Source organism: Oncorhynchus gorbuscha, linkage group LG07 (genome assembly GCF_021184085.1).
Source record: "Oncorhynchus gorbuscha isolate QuinsamMale2020 ecotype Even-year linkage group LG07, OgorEven_v1.0, whole genome shotgun sequence".
Taxonomy (NCBI): Eukaryota; Metazoa; Chordata; class Actinopteri; order Salmoniformes; family Salmonidae; genus Oncorhynchus; species Oncorhynchus gorbuscha.
In genome coordinates this window covers 13,669,577-13,686,528 of record NC_060179.1, presented here as the reverse complement: position 1 = coordinate 13,686,528, position 16,952 = coordinate 13,669,577, and the positions used below count along the sequence as shown (strand labels likewise).

Below are 16,952 nucleotides of genomic sequence, written 5' to 3'. Positions count from 1 at the left end.
TTACATTGCCATACCATTACATTGTCATACCATTACATTGTCATACCATTACATTGTCATACCATTACATTGCCATACCATTACATTGCCATACCATTACATTGCCATACCATTACATTGTCATACCATTACATTGCCATAACATTACATTGCCATAACATTACATTGCCATACCATTACATTGCCATACCATTACATTGTCATACCATTACATTGCCATACCATTACATTGTCATACCATTACATTGCCATAACATTACATTGTCATATCATCACATTGTCACATTATTACATTATCACATAACATTCTCAATGCCAGAATATCAGACAGAACAGGGGGGAAAGGGGGTGGCATAATTTACATTTACATTTAAGTCATTTAGCAGACGCTCTTATCCAGAGCGACTTACAAATTTGACAGGTGATCTGGAGGTCCTCCCAATCTTAAGCTAATTTCCTGCATTTCTACACAATATAATATGACCCATGACCCTTCTAGACGTCTGTATTTAGCCCACAGTCATCAAGCTAGGTAAGAGATCAATATTAATTATTTACATTTACATTTAAGTCATTTAGCAGACGCTCTTATCCAGAGCGACTTACAAATTATGTTTAAGTGATTGATAAGACTGAACTATATTTTTGTTCAGTGTAATTCATAGCATAGGACTAATAGTACTGTAGAGGTCTATTTTACTTGAACACAATATAGCTGGGTCACCCTATCCTGCCCCCAGGGGTCCAAGGCCATGAAGCGCCCTAACCCAACACACCCCACTCAGCTTTAGGATCTTCATTATTGGTTTCAGGTGTGTTCGGTCAAGGCCAGAGTGACAACAGTACAGCAGACCCCCAGGGCCAGGAATGAGCAGCCCAGCAGCTTGGGATTAGCCTAAATATGTATCTCCCTTGACGTGGGCCTGTTTTCAATACAGACTCCTTTAGTCATACTGCATTCCGTATAACACATCCAGACCTTATGAAAGTTACCCAGGTTACCTTTAATCTTGTAATAAATCAAATCAAATGATACAAAACTTGACATTGTGGGAGGATAAGCCTTATAATTAATGGAACTGCTATGAATGCTCGGTTACAAAGTTTCTTCTGATAAGTCACCAGTATCAACATTTCCAAGCAAACAAAAACAGGGAGAATCTGTAGACATGCTGAGATAAAATAACAGAGTATTCGCTAGAATTCAGCCATCCTTCATGAGACCATAACATATGCAAATATGTCCCCTTTTTGTGTTTTACACCTCCAGCATGAGAATTACAACCCTTGATACAGTTTGGGAATCAACTGTATAGGTTTGTCAGACTGCCTTAAAATAGATCCTCTTTGAAGCTTCTGTGTTGTCCAGTGTTTGCTGCACAGAGAGAATAGTGTTGCATCAGTTCACTTCTGCTCTGTCACACACTTGCTTCCCATCTGATCCTGCTCATGACAAAGAGTTACCTTGGTGTACATTATATTATCCATGGATAGAATCAATGGTTCAATAATTGAAATGAACATTATTCCCAGATCCCAGACTGTAAACTTCTGTCCTGTAGCTACTGTAGGTCTACCCATCAATTCAAGATGGAACTTTGTATCAATTCACTGATTGTTATAATATACTGCTAAACAAACCCTGGCTCTGTAGATTGGTCTTCCCTGGCTGTCTGAACCTGCTGGGACACGTTTATACTGTTTCAATGTGAAAAGTAGCCAGTTTCTGCACTGCTCGCTTTAACAAATCAGAGAAAAAGCTCAATACAGACACTAGCTGCCTCTGTACTGGTCCAATATGCCAGCCTTTCAGATGCTTTGCCTTCACACAGCCTGTCTGCACGCTCTGTGGTGTCTGAGTGGTCCTAAATTCTGCCAGCTGAAACCGGAGAACCGCCTACCTGACCGTTCTGAGGAGTCAGCACGGTCCCAAAGCACACTGGAGCAGCATTGTGTATCGCAGTGCAATGATAAAACTGGGGGGGGGCAAATATGCAAATCATGTCCCCCCCCATCCCCAGTGAAAATTGCACCCCTGATTATTTGTATAATCGCTCAATAGTGAGAGATAGAGCACTGTGTGTAGATTTGTAGGAGCTAAAGTAGGTAGTGCGTAATGTACTTCAGTAGCCTGGTCCCAGACCTGTACATCAACCATGACAACAGCAGTCAGAGTGGTTGGCTAAAGCACATGCAGATCTAGGATCAGGCTAGTACTTGTTCGGAGGTTACATAAGTTGTATAATATAGGCCATTGGTTTGTCCTGTTTCCATTTGTGTCTGTCTGTGCTGTTACCTGTTTGTCTTATTCTAGGCTGTGGTTAAAGGCGCTGAAGTTGCAACAAAGATTTAACATAATACTTTCTTTCTGTTTTCTAATCTTTCTCTGTCTCCAAGGACTGTAGCTTGGCAACGCTTGTTTACAGAACACTGTCATTCAGATAAATTATTTCTGAAGCAGTTTGGTGTGCAAGCATCCTTATAAGAGAAAAGTGTTTTTCTAAAGCTGTCCTCTGTTGTGTGTGGTTGTTTGACAGATGTGGATTTTTACCTCAATAGTCACAATTCTAAATGTGTTTATTTGTGGCCAAGGGCATAGATGAAAGATGTAAATAAAGACAATCCCTGCCTCGGTCATTATCATACCGTAACCAGGGTCAAGGTGTCGTGGAGTGTCAGCCAGTATGGTAGTGTTTGTGCTCATTTACATTTTTACATATGAATCATTTTAACAGACGCTCTTATCCAGAGCCACTTACAAGAGCAATAAGGGTTAAGTGCCTTGCTCAAGGGCACATCGGCAGATTTTTCACCTAATCGGCTCGGGCTCAAAAGCTCTTAACCACTAGGCTACCTGCTCCCCTATGGTTTACAGTTCCGTAGGGAACATGAGGTAGAACAGCATATGTGTGTGTATATGTAAAACGGTTTGCACACGTTGAGTCCTCTCTGCTGCATTGTGTCCTTCAGAACACTCTCAGGGAGAAGAGCTAATGAAAGAGAGGGGATGGCGAGAGGCAGAGCAGCAGAGCTATATTGAAGAGAGGGTAAATCCATTTGAATTTAATCACTTACCTTCCATACATATTTGCCCGTTGTAGAAATGCTCAGAATGTGACTTTTTGGGAACTGAGTGCCAGAACATTAAAGAGATAAAGGTGCTGAAAGTTGACCCATTTAACCCCACCCTTCATTGCTTAAAAAAGATAAAAGGTTGAGATTGATATCATTTAAAATCTTACAAACAGGGTTGTCAAACTGTTCTATAATTTCTAAAAAACGTAGTCATTTTTGGAACATTTAACGTCAATGATCTAAAAACGTGTGAACATATGTTGTAGCTTAGACTCTATTTGACATAATCGGAGTTGTGACCTCCATTGGTTGAGACACAACAAAATCAAATCAAATGTTATTTGTAACGTGCCGAATACAACCATACTGTGAAGGGAATACTTACAAGCCGTTATTAACCAACAGTGCAGCTTTAAGAAAAATACCTACAAATAAAATAAATAAATAAAGTAACAAGTAATTAAGAGCAAAATAACAATAGCGAGGCTATATACAGGGGGTACCGATGCAGAGTCGAGATAATATATACTTGTAGGTAGTTATTAAAGTGACTATGCATAGAAGATAACAGGGAATAGCAGCAGCAGCGTAAAAGAGGGGAGGGAGGAAATGCAAATAGTCTGAGTATCCATTCGATTAAATGTTCAGGAGTCTTATGGCTTGTGGGTAGAAGCTGTTTAGAAGTCTCTTGGACCTTGACTTGGGGCTCAGGTACCACTTGCCGTGTGGTAGCAGAGAGAACAGTCTATGACTGGGGTGGCTGGAGTCTTTTGACAATTTGTAGGTCCTTCCTCTGACACCACCTGGTATAGAGGTCCTGGGTGGCAGGATGCTTGGCCCCAGTGATGTACTGGGCCGTTCACACTGTCCTCTGTAGTGCCTTGCGGTCAGAGGCCAAGCAGTTGCCTTACCAGGCAGTGATGCAGCCAGTCAGTATACTCTTGATGGTGGAGCTGTAGAACCGTTTGAGGATCTGAGAACCCATGCCAAATCTTTTCAGTCCCCTGAGGGGGAATAGGTTTTGTCATGCCCTCTTCACAACTGTCTTGGTGTGCTTGGACCATGTTAGTTTGTTGGTGATGTGGACGCCAAGGAACTTGAAGCTCTCAACCTGCTCCACTACAGCCCCATTGATGAGAATGGGGGCGTGCTCGGTCCTCCTTTTCCTGTAGTCCACAATCATCTCCTTTGTCTTGATCACATTGAGGGAGAGGTTGTTGTCTCTGTTCATCATATATGCATGTACATACTACCACAATCAGCCTGACTAACTGGTGCCTCGCTACTGTATGTAGCCTCGCTACTTTTATAGCCTCGCTACTGTATGTAGCCTCGCTACTTTTATAGCCTAGCTACTGTATGTAGCCTCGCTACTTTTATACCCTAGCTAGTGTATGTAGCCTCGCTACTTTTATAGCCTAGCAACTGTATATAGCCTCGCTACTTTTATAGCCTAGCTACTGTATGTAGCCTCGCTACTTTTATAGCCTAGCTACTGTATGTAGCCTCGCTACTTTTATAGCCTAGCTACTGTATGTAGCCTGTCTTTTTACTGTTTTATTTCTTTACCTAGCTATTGTTCACCTAATACCCTTTTTGCACTATTGGTTAGAGCCTGTAAGTAAGCATTTCAATGTAAGGTCTACACTTGTTGTATTGGGCGCACATGACAAATAAAATTTGATTTGTCTTGGCACCACACGGCCAGGTCTCTCCTCCTCCCTATATGCTGTCTCATCGTTGTTGGTGATCAGGCCTACAGGATGGGTGTCATGTTTTGGCTGATAAAACTGAAATGGCAATAGCATTTAAATTGCTACTTTCAAATGGTATCAGAAAAATGGTTGGCTGTCCAGACATCAGAAAATGTTGACTTTAATGGTATTTTATTTATTTATTATAATGTCAAACCTCCATAGGAAATATAGATAATAGAATAGACCATTTAAGTTGACATTTGATGGTGGTGGCCATATTTGTGGTAGTAATTAGAACATAACATTTCAATGGCGTACCTGCTAAATTACAGTGGTCTGAAGGGATGGGCCCCTTCTATTCCTTATATTTATATGATTAAAATGACACACACCAAGAGCACGTTGTGTATCAACCAATTGTGGGCACAAGACAAAAACTTCAGATGTGTAATAAGGTCTAAGCTACAATGTATGTGAATGTGGGAAAAATATACACTACCGTTAAAAAGTTTGTGGTCACTTAGAAATGTCCTTGTTTTTGAAAGAAAAGCTATTTATTTTGTCCATTTAAAATAGCATAAAATTGATCAGAAATACAGTGTAGACATTGTTAATGTTGTAAATGACTATTGTAGCTGGTAAACGGCTGATTTTTTATGAAATGTCTACATAGGCGTGCAGAGGACCATTATCAGCAATCATCACTCCTGTGTTCCAATGGCACGTTGTGTTAACTAATCCAAGTTTATAATTTTAAAAGGCTATTTGATCATTAGAAAAACCTTCTTTAGACTTGTTGAGTATCTGGAGCATTAGCATTTGTGGGTTCGATTACAGGCTTAAAATGGCCAGAAACAAAGAACTTTCTTCTGAAACTCGTCAGTCTATTTTTGTTCTAAGAAATGAAGGCTATTCCACGTGAGAAATTGCCAAAAAACTGAAGATTTCATACAATGCTGTGTACTCCTCCCTTCACAGAACAGCACTAACTGGTTCTAACCAGAATAGAAAGAGGAGTGGGAGGCCCCGGTGCACAACCGCGCAAGAGTACAAGTACATTAGAGATTATAGTTTGAGAAACAGATGCCTCATAAGTCCTCAACTGGCAGCTTCATTAAATAGTACCCGCAAAACACCAGTCTCAACGTCAACAGTAAAGAGGCGACTCCGGGATGCTGGCCTTCTAGGCAGAGTTCCTCTGTCCAGTGTCTGTGTGCTTTTGCCCATCTTAATCTTTTCTTTTTATTGGCCAGTCTGATATGGCTTTTTCTTTGCAACTCTGCTTAGAAGGCCAGCATCCCGGAGTCGCCTCTTCACTGTTGACGTTGAGACTGGTGTTTTGCAGGTACTATTTAATAAAGCTGCCAGTTGAGGACTTGTGAGGCAAACATGTATGGAAAGTTTTGTTTAAATTAGATGGGATGCTGTCAAAAAGTATGTATTTACCCGAGAGAGACTGGAAAAATAGAGGTAGGGAATAAGGGAGAGCAGGTGGACAGATAGAAGTGTGAGGTCAGAGAGGGGGAGAGAGAGGGAGGGGTTTGGGTAAATTATAGTTATTTCGATGGCTCTCCAGATATTTGAAGAGATAAAAATATGTCAACCTTTCCATTTAAAGACTACACTTTTCTCCTTCCTAACTTAAAATGGCAATCACAGTTTGTAGGATATTTTCAGACTTCAAAAGTGGTCTTAAGTCGAGTTGGAGAACAAATGCTGCTGGAGGTAATGTTGGGGGGTCAGTATGGTGGACTCTTTCCCTCTTTCCCATGGTCCAAAGAAGACACCAATGCTCCAAGGTAAGACCTTTAGATGATAACTATTCTCTCTCTCGGTCTCTCTCTCCAAGTGGATACTATAGTGACCCTGGGTGGTCTGGCTGACAGGAAGGTTTGACCAGACCATGGCTTCAGTAGAGACTGTACCACGCCCATGACACAACTACCTCTGGTGTTTCTACAGGGATGCAGTCTGGCCTACCTGCTACGGCTGGTAACTACATTTACATTACATTTAAGTCATTTAGCAGACGCTCTTATCCAGAGCGACTTACAAATTGGTGCGTTCACCTTATGACATCCAGTGGAGCAGCCACTTTACAATAGTGCATCTAAATCTTTTAAGGGGGGGGTGAGAAGGATTGCTTTATCCTATCCTAGGTATTCCTTAAAGAGGTGGGGTTTCAGGTGTCTCCGGAAGGTGGTGATTGACTCCGCTGTCCTGGCGTCGTGAGGGAGTTTGTTCCACAATTGGGGGGCCAGAGCAGCGAACAGTTTTGACTGGGCTGAGCGGGAACTGTATTTCCTCAGTGGTAGGGAGGCGAGCAGGCCAGAGGTGGATGAACGCAGTGCCCTTGTTTGGGTGTAGGGCCTGATCAGAGCCTGGAGGTACTGAGGTGCCGTTCCCCTCACAGCTCCGTAGGCAAGCACCATGGTCTTGTAGCGGATGCGAGCTTCAACTGGAAGCCAGTGGAGAGAGCGGAGGAGCGGGGTGACGTGAGAGAACTTGGGAAGGTTGAACACCAGACGGGCTGCGGCGTTCTGGATGAGTTGTAGGGGTTTAATGGCACAGGCAGGGAGCCCAGCCAACAGCGAGTTGCAGTAATCCAGACGGGAGATGACAAGTGCCTGGATTAGGACCTGCGCCGCTTCCTGTGTGAGGCAGGGTCGTACTCTGCGGATGTTGTAGAGCATGAACCTACAGGAACGGGCCACCGCCTTGATGTTAGTTGAGAACGACAGGGTGTTGTCCAGGATCACGTCAAGGTTCTTAGCGCTCTGGGAGGAGGACACAATGGAGTTGTCAACCGTGATGGCGAGATCATGGAATGGGCAGTCCTTCCCCGGGAGGAAGAGCAGCTCCGTCTTGCCGAGGTTCAGCTTGAGGTGGTGATCCGTCATCCACACTGATATGTCTGCCAGTCATGCAGAGATGCGATTCGCCACCTGGTCATCAGAAGGGGGAAAGGAGAAGATTAATTGTGTGTCGTCTGCATAGCAATGATAGGAGAGACCATGTGAGGTTATGACAGAGCCAAGTGACTTGGTGTATAGCGAGAATAGGAGAGGGCCTAGAACAGAGCCCTGGGGACACCAGTGGTGAGAGCGCGTGGTGAGGAGACAGATTCTCGCCACGCCACCTGGTAGGAGCGACCTGTCAGGTAGGACGCAATCCAAGCGTGGGCCGCGCCGGAGATGCCCAACTCGGAGAGGGTGGAGAGGAGGATCTGATGGTTCACAGTATCGAAGGCAGCCGATAGGTCTAGAAGGATGAGAGCAGAGGAGAGAGAGTTAGCTTTAGCAGTGCGGAGCGCCTCCGTGATACAGAGAAGAGCAGTCTCAGTTTAATGACTAGTCTTGAAACCTGACTGATTTGGATCAAGAAGGTCATTCTGAGAGAGATAGCGGGAGAGCTGACCAAGGACGGCACGTTCAAGAGTTTTGGAGAGAAAAGAAAGAAGGGATACTGGTCTGTAGTTGTTGACATCGGAGGGATCGAGTGTAGGTTTTTTCAGAAGGGGTGCAACTCTCGCTCTCTTGAAGACGGAAGGGATGTAGCCAGTGGTCAGGGATGAGTTGATGAGCGAGGTGAGGTAAGGGAGAAGGTCTCCGGAAATGGTCTGGAGAAGAGAGGAGGGGATAGGGTCAAGCGGGCAGGTTGTTGGGCGGCCGGCCGTCACAAGACGCAAGATTTCATCTGGAGAGAGAGGGGAGAAAGAGGTCAGAGCACAGGGTAGGGCAGTGTGAGCAGAACCAGCGGTGTCGTTTGACTTAGCAAACGAGGATCGGATGTCGTCGACCTTCTTTTCAAAATGGTTGACGAAGTCATCTGCAGAGAGGGAGGGGGGGGGGAGGAGGCATCAGGAGGGAGGAGAAGGTGGCAAAGAGCTTCCTAGGGTTAGAGGCAGATGCTTGGAATTTAGATTGGTAGAAAGTGGCTTTAGCAGCAGAGACAGAGGAGGAAAATGTAGAGAGGAGGGAGTGAAAGGATGCCAGGTCCGCAGGGAGGCGAGTTTTCCTCCATTTCCGCTCGGCTGCCCGGAGCCCTGTTCTGTAAGCTCGCAATGAGTCGTCGAGCCACGGAGCGGGAGGGGAGGACCGAGCTGGCCTGGAGGATAGGGGACATAGAGAGTCAAAGGATGCAGAAAGGGAGGAGAGGAGGGTTGAGGAGGCAGAATCAGGAGATAGGTTGGAGAAGGTTTGAGCAGAGGGAAGAGATGATAGGATGGAAGAGGAGAGAGTAGCGGGGGAGAGAGAGCGAAGGTTGGGACGGCGCGATACCATCCGAGTAGGGGCAGTGTGGGAAGTGTTGGATGAGAGCGAGAGGGAAAAGGATACAAGGTGGTGGTCGGAGACTTGGAGGGGAGTTGCAATGAGGTTAGTGGAAGAACAGCATCTAGTAAAGATGAGGTCGAGCATATTGCCTGCCTTGTGAGTAGGGGGGGAAGGTGAGAGGGTGAGGTCAAAAGAGGAGAGAGTGGAAAGAAGGAGGCAGAGAGGAATGAGTCAAAGGTAGACGTGGGGAGGTTAAAGTCGCCCAGAACTGTGAGAGGTGAGCCGTCCTCAGGAAAGGAGCTTATCAAGGCATCAAGCTCATTGATGAACTCTCCGAGGGAACCTGGAGGGCGATAAATGATAAGGATGTTAAGCTTGAAAGGGCTGGTAACTGTGACAGCATGGAATTCAAAGGAGGCGACTATACTATACGCACACACTAGTGTTTTCACGACACTAACATTTTACATACAATATCAGGCCAAGTATCACGATACCAAGTAGTATCGTGCCGTCCCCCGGGCGCTTGTTCCTGTTGTCTAAACCTCCTCCAAAAACCTGGCACTGAAAATCACACTTCCACTCAGTACAACACATTGAATTTAACTTCACACTGTTCAGTGTTTAATAGAATACTGCATAGAATGGCTGATTTGCTGATTTGCTCACATTAGCAAATGTAACATGGCTGAAGGAATGGATGGAAGGAATATACATGTATAATGATCTGAATGTCACTGTGTCACAGTAAGGGGAAATCACTGCATTAAACCTTGTTAACTCTTCAGTTAACAGAGACAAACACTCCGTCTCCCTCACTCTTATAAACACACACCACTCTCTCCCACAAACACCTCCTCCCAACTTTTAAAATGTTAGGCACCAAACAGAATTTAAGACGCACCAGAAATACATCGATTTTTTAAATGGTTCAGGCTTCCATTAGGCCTATACGAATCCTACCTATACGAATCCTACCTATACGAATCACAACTCGTGAGTAGCAGACCCTTTTCTTTCATTCCTGAGCCAATCAGATGTGCCTAAACCTACTGTCAAGTTACCATGTAGAATGTATGCACACATGACTGTAAGTCGCTTTGGATAAAAGCGTCTGCTAAATGGCATATATATATATTATAAGTTACCATGTTGTTTGCTAGCTAGGTAACATGACTGAACAATGTTTGTTATTATTATCAAACCAATCATTTGTGACCCGGATTAGTTTAAAACAGCCGTGACATTTGTGAAATAATATATAATGCGCGTGTGTCCCGTTAGAAAGAAAAAAAGTCATCTCCGGTAATATGGGTCATATGTTTTTACCCGTTTAGAGACGAGACGTTTTCTTTGCTGTAAATCTGCAAGCATGCCTGTCGCCAAGCAGTGCTCCATTTTACCTCTGACACCCAGAAGCTGCATGACAGTGAACTTTCAAAGTCCGGTCAGACTTGTCTGTGCTCTTGGTTATAACATATATATATTATACATATTATATATAATATATACATATATATTATGATATGTAGGCTGTCAATATTGCTCGCTACTTCAATACTTCCTTGCAGGTAACCATGGTTTACAGAGGAAGAACAATGATTCCAAGCCCCACCCTACTTTTGAAGCTTCCAGTCTGTTATTCGAACTCAATCAGCATGACAGAGTGATCTCCAGCCTTGTCCTCATCAACACTCACACCTGTGTTAACGAGAGAATCACTGACATGATGTCAGCTGGTCATTTTGTGGCAGGGCTGAAATGCAGTGGAAATGTTTTTGGGGGATTCAGTTCATTTGCATGGCAAAGAGGGACTTTGCAATTAATTGCAATTCATCTGATCACTCTTCATAACATTCTGGAGTACCGTAATTGCTGGACTATTAGCGCACCTGAATATAAACTGCACCCACTGAATTATAAAAAATATATAAATAAGCCGCACATGTCTGTAAGCCGCAGGTGCCTACCGGTACATTGCAACAAATGAACTTGGTCACTATCTTCCTCCTCCTGTGCACTGAAACCACTGAAGTAATCTCCTTCGGTGTCGGAGTTGAATAGCCTCAGAATTGCTTCATCCGATGTTGGATCGTTTTCATTGTCGCTCTCGTCACTTTCATCCGGAGGCAAATACCCCGCTGAGCTCATGCTGCCCCTTCAACACTCAGCAGTCCAGCCGCCCCTTCAACACGCAGCAGTCCAGCCGCCCCTTCAACACGCAGCAGTCCAGCCTTTCGAAACCCGTTGATGATAGTGGATTTTTTGACAATGCTCCACGCTGTCAGGACCCACTGACAGACTTGACCATAAGTTGCTCTTCGCATGCGGCCCGTTTTAGTGAAGGATTTATCCCCACTTGTCATCCAAGCCTCCCACTGAACAAGGAGCGCCACCTTAAATGCACGATTTACACTGATGTCGAGTGGCTGCAAATACTTTGGGCCATCTGCTTTTCTTCCCTCTGAAAGCTTTTGTTGTCTTTTTGCACTGAGTCAGTTCCTCACGCTGCTGTTTCCAACGTCTTATCATCGACTCATTAAGGCCAAGCTCCAGTGCAGCAGCTCTTTCCTTCTCCAACAGCCAGATTGATCGCCTTCAACTTGAAAGCTGCATCATATGCATTTCTCCGTGTCTTTGCCATGATGAGGGTGACAAAATGACTACCGTAATCAGAATGATGGGAAGTTTGAGCGCGCTCGATTTACGTCACATTATGTGACGGTGCTCAGTTTTTTGGCGGCATGAATCTTGTGAAAGCGGGAAAAATCCATAAATTAGCCGCGTCATTGTATAAACCGCGAGGTTCAAAGCGTGGGAATAAAGTAGCGGCTTATAGTCCGGAAATTACGGTATATGCAATTTGCCATCATACAAACTGAGGCAGCAGACTTTGTGAAAATGTATATTTGTGTCATTCTCAACTTTTGGCCACGACTGTACAGTATTCTAATGTTGGTATCATAAGTATCATGACGTTTTGGTGCCGTGATATTACTGTGGTACTGACATGCCATGATGCAACACACATGCACCCAGTCAAGTCTTCAAAACACTTTAGTTACACATGTTAGTGTAAGGGTCCTTGACAAGGTTGTGTTCACCTCTGTGTTAAACCCCATACGTTCAGTCTGTCAGTCAGTTCATTACATCCGTACTGCGGTGACAAACGAGCTTGATTAAGTGCGTCTGTGTTTGTGTGTGACTCATAGGAGTTAGATTAATTGGAGGTGTTGAGGTATGAAGCAGCAAATGACAAGATGTCTTTGGCATAATGACAAACAACAAAGATTGGGGGGGATGAAAGAGGGGGAGGGAAGAGAGTAGAGAGAGAGAGAGAGAGAGGGAGGGAGGGAGAACCTGGGTATGTGGGTGGTAATATTGCTAGAGCAAAAACATTTAATTCAAAATAACAGTGCTCGGGCTCCTTGTAAACTCATTCATCTGAGAAGAGGGAGGGAGTGAAGGGATTGATTTGGAGGTAAAATAATTTTGGAGATGCAAATTAAACACCCTCACCGCAAATTATTTACGATAATAGGTGTGTGTGTGTGCGTGTCTCTCTCTGTGTGTGTGTGTGCGTGTCTCTCTGCGCGCGCGTGTGTGTGTGCGTGTCTCTCTGCGCGTGTGTGCGTGTCTCTCTGCGCGTATGTGTGTGTGTGAGTGCGTGCGTGCGTGCACGCGTGTGCTTCCAGTTGTCAGAATTAGACGCTCATCCATGTTTGTCGAACATCAATTTTCTAAATTGTTCCAAATTTCTAAGTGTTTAAGGTTCTGTTTAGGCATTAACTCTGAATGGTTAAGGTTTGGGATAGGCTTAAAACAAACATCTCAAAAACAACTTTCTATCACTAGATTCAACATGCAACCTTTGGCGTGGCTGGCTCGATGTGGCAGGGTTTCTAAAACGACCCGGGTGTAATATACGTCTGGCCACTGGTTGGTTTTGTGGCGCTCGTCTGATTTTGCATAGGGAACTGTAAACAGGAAGAGGTGCATATTTATTCGCCCAGCAGCAGTCACTGAGCTAGCAAGCTAAAGTTTTAGCTAGTGAGTCACATAAATTTACATTCAACCTGTTAAATATTTCAGTCCGATTGGCCTTATCTTACTATATAAGCATGGCTTAACATAGTTTGATAGCTAACATGCTAGCTAGCTAATGCTAACAACACCAGCTAATCTCCTATGTGGATGTCTCCATCTTTGTAGCTAACGTTAGCTAGATAATTAAAGTAGCTGGTTAATGTGGTGCACAGCAGGCTACAATACTGTTTTAGTATTACTGAATGACAACACTTGTCATTACTAGTTGGCAAGTTGGTTGATTATGTGATACAGTAGGCTACAGTACAACATTACTAAACGATAACAACGTAGCCTTGTCACTAGATACTAGTTGGTTGATGTGATGGGGTACGGTAGGCTACAGTACAACATTACTAAACGATAACAACGTAGCCTTGTCACTAGATACTAGTTGGTTGATGTGATGGGGTACAGTACAACATTACTAAACGATAACAACGTAGCCTTGTCACTAGATACTAGTTGGTTGATGTGATGGGGTACAGTACAACATTACTAAACGATAACAACGTAGCCTTGTCACTAGATACTAGTTGGTTGATGTGATGGGGTACAGTACAACATTACTAAACGATAACAACGTAGCCTTGTCACTAGATACTAGTTGGTTGATGTGATGGGGTACAGTACAACATTACTAAACGATAACAACGTAGCCTTGTCACTAGATACTAGTTGGTTGATGTGATGGGGTACAGTACAACATTACTAAACGATAACAACGTAGCCTTGTCACTAGATACTAGTTGGTTGATGTGATGGGGTACAGTACAACATTACTAAACGATAACAACGTAGCCTTGTCACTAGATACTAGTTGGTTGATGTGATGGGGTACAGTACAACATTACTAAACGATAACAACGTAGCCTTGTCACTAGATACTAGTTGGTTGATGTGATGGGGTACGGTAGGCTACAGTACAACATTACTAAACGATAACAACGTAGCCTTGTCACTAGATACTAGTTGGTTGATGTGATGGGGTACGGTAGGCTACAGTACAACATTACTAAACGATAACAACGTAGCCTTGTCACTAGATACTAGTTGGTTGATGTGATGGGGTACAGTACAACATTACTAAACGATAACAACGTAGCCTTGTCACTAGATACTAGTTGGTTGATGTGATGGGGTACGGTAGGCTACAGTACAACATTACTAAACGATAACAACGTAGCCTTGTCACTAGATACTAGTTGGTTGATGTGATGGGGTACAGTACAACATTACTAAACAATAACAACGTAGCCTTGTCACTAGATACTAGTTGGTTGATGTGATGGGGTACAGTACAACATTACTAAACGATAACAACGTAGCCTTGTCACTAGATACTAGTTGGTTGATGTGATGGGGTACGGTAGGCTACAGTACAACATTACTAAACAATAACAACGTAGCCTTGTCACTAGATACTAGTTGGTTGATGTGATGGGGTACGGTAGGCTACAGTACAACATTACTAAACGATAACAACGTAGCCTTGTCACTAGATACTAGTTGGTTGATGTGATGGGGTACAGTACAACATTACTAAACAATAACAACGTAGCCTTGTCACTAGATACTAGTTGGTTGATGTGATGGGGTACAGTACAACATTACTAAACGATAACAACGTAGCCTTGTCACTAGATACTAGTTGGTTGATGTGATGGGGTACGGTAGGCTACAGTACAACATTACTAAACGATAACAACGTAGCCTTGTCACTAGATACTAGTTGGTTGATGTGATGGGGTACGGTAGGCTACAGTACAACATTACTAAACGATAACAACGTAGCCTTGTCACTAGATACTAGTTGGTTGATGTGATGGGGTACGGTAGGCTACAGTACAACATTACTAAACGATAACAACGTAGCCTTGTCACTAGATACTAGTTGGTTGATGTGATGGGGTACGGTAGGCTACAGTACAACATTACTAAACAATAACAACGTAGCCTTGTCACTAGATACTAGTTGGTTGATGTGATGGGGTACAGTACAACATTACTAAACAATAACAACGTAGCCTTGTCACTAGATACTAGTTGGTTGATGTGATGGGGTACGATAGGCTACAGTACAACATTACTAAACGATAACAACGTAGCCTTGTCACTAGATACTAGTTGGTTGATGTGATGGGGTACAGTACAACATTACTAAACAATAACAACGTAGCCTTGTCACTAGATACTAGTTGGTTGATGTGATGGGGTACAGTACAACATTACTAAACAATAACAACGTAGCCTTGTCACTAGATACTAGTTGGTTGATGTGATGGGGTACGATAGGCTACAGTACAACATTACTAAACGATAACAACGTAGCCTTGTCACTAGATACTAGTTGGTTGATGTGATGGGGTACGGTAGGCTACAGTACAACATTACTAAACGATAACAACGTAGCCTTGTCACTAGATACTAGTTGGTTGATGTGATGGGGTACGGTAGGCTACAGTACAACATTACTAAACGATAACAACGTAGCCTTGTCACTAGATACTAGTTGGTTGATGTGATGGGGTAGGGTAGGCTACAGTACAACATTACTAAACGATAACAACGTAGCCTTGTCACTAGATACTAGTTGGTTGATGTGATGGGGTACAGTACAACATTACTAAACGATAACAACGTAGCCTTGTCACTAGATACTAGTTGGTTGATGTGATGGGGTACGGTAGGCTACAGTACAACATTACTAAACGATAACAACATAGCCTTGTCACTAGATACTAGTTGGTTGATTTGATGGGGTACGGTAGGCTACAGTACAACATTACTAAACGATAACAACGTAGCCTTGTCACTAGATACTAGTTGGTTGATTTGATGGGGTACGGTAGGCTACAGTACAACATTACTAAACGATAACAACGTAGCCTTGTCACTAGATACTAGTTGGTTGATGTGATGGGGTACAGTACAACATTACTAAACGATAACAACGTAGCCTTGTCACTAGATACTAGTTGGTTGATGTGATGGGGTACAGTACAACATTACTAAACGATAACAACGTAGCCTTGTCACTAGATACTAGTTGGTTGATGTGATGGGGTACGGTAGGCTACAGTAAAACATTACAAAACGATAACAACGTAGCCTTGTCACTAGATACTAGTTGGTTGATGTGATGGGGTACAGTACAACATTACTAAACGATAACAACGTAGCCTTGTCACTAGATACTAGTTGGTTGATGTGATGGGGTACGGTAGGCTACAGTAAAACATTACTAAACGATAACAACGTAGCCTTGTCACTAGATACTAGTTGGTTGATGTGATGGGGTACAGTACAACATTACTAAACGATAACAACGTAGCCTTGTCACTAGATACTAGTTGGTTGATGTGATGGGGTACAGTACAACATTACTAAACGATAACAACGTAGCCTTGTCACTAGATACTAGTTGGTTGATGTGATGGGGTACGGTAGGCTACAGTACAACATTACTAAACGATAACAACGTAGCCTTGTCACTAGATACTAGTTGGTTGATGTGATGGGGTACGGTAGGCTACAGTAAAACAACAGTAGTCTTCCTACTGTTCTGTTATTAGTTTGGTCTGGAAATGGTTAAATGAGCTAATATTATAGAGATCACACATTCATGCAGCTGTGGTGTTGTCACATTGTCTTTATCCATTCCATAGCAGCTGTGGTGTTGTCACATTGTCTTTATCCATACCATAGCAGATGTGGTGTTGTCACATTGTCTTTATCCATACCATAGCAGCTGTGGTGTTGTCACATTGTCTTTATCCATACCATAGCAGCTGTGGTGTTGTCACATTGTCTTTATCCA

At 43.4% G+C, this 16,952-nt stretch overlaps 1 protein-coding gene across 13 annotated transcripts in view; it reads left to right on the top strand.

Moving 5' to 3' along the window:
- The window catches only part of LOC124039496 (thiamin pyrophosphokinase 1-like), a 68,485-nt gene that overhangs the window by 8,620 nt on the left and 42,913 nt on the right, over positions 1-16,952 (top strand). For 5 of the 13 annotated variants that reach the window (XR_006839585.1, XR_006839584.1, XR_006839593.1 and 2 more), the window contains 2 exons: positions 2,971-3,047; positions 6,622-6,764. The exons of 5 other annotated variants lie outside the window; for them this stretch is intronic. The gene's annotated coding sequence lies outside the window, so the exon portion shown is untranslated. The remainder of the gene's footprint in view (positions 1-2,970; positions 3,048-6,621; positions 6,765-16,952) is intronic. 3 more of the 13 variants (XR_006839588.1, XR_006839587.1, XR_006839586.1) reach the window with 1 other exon arrangement.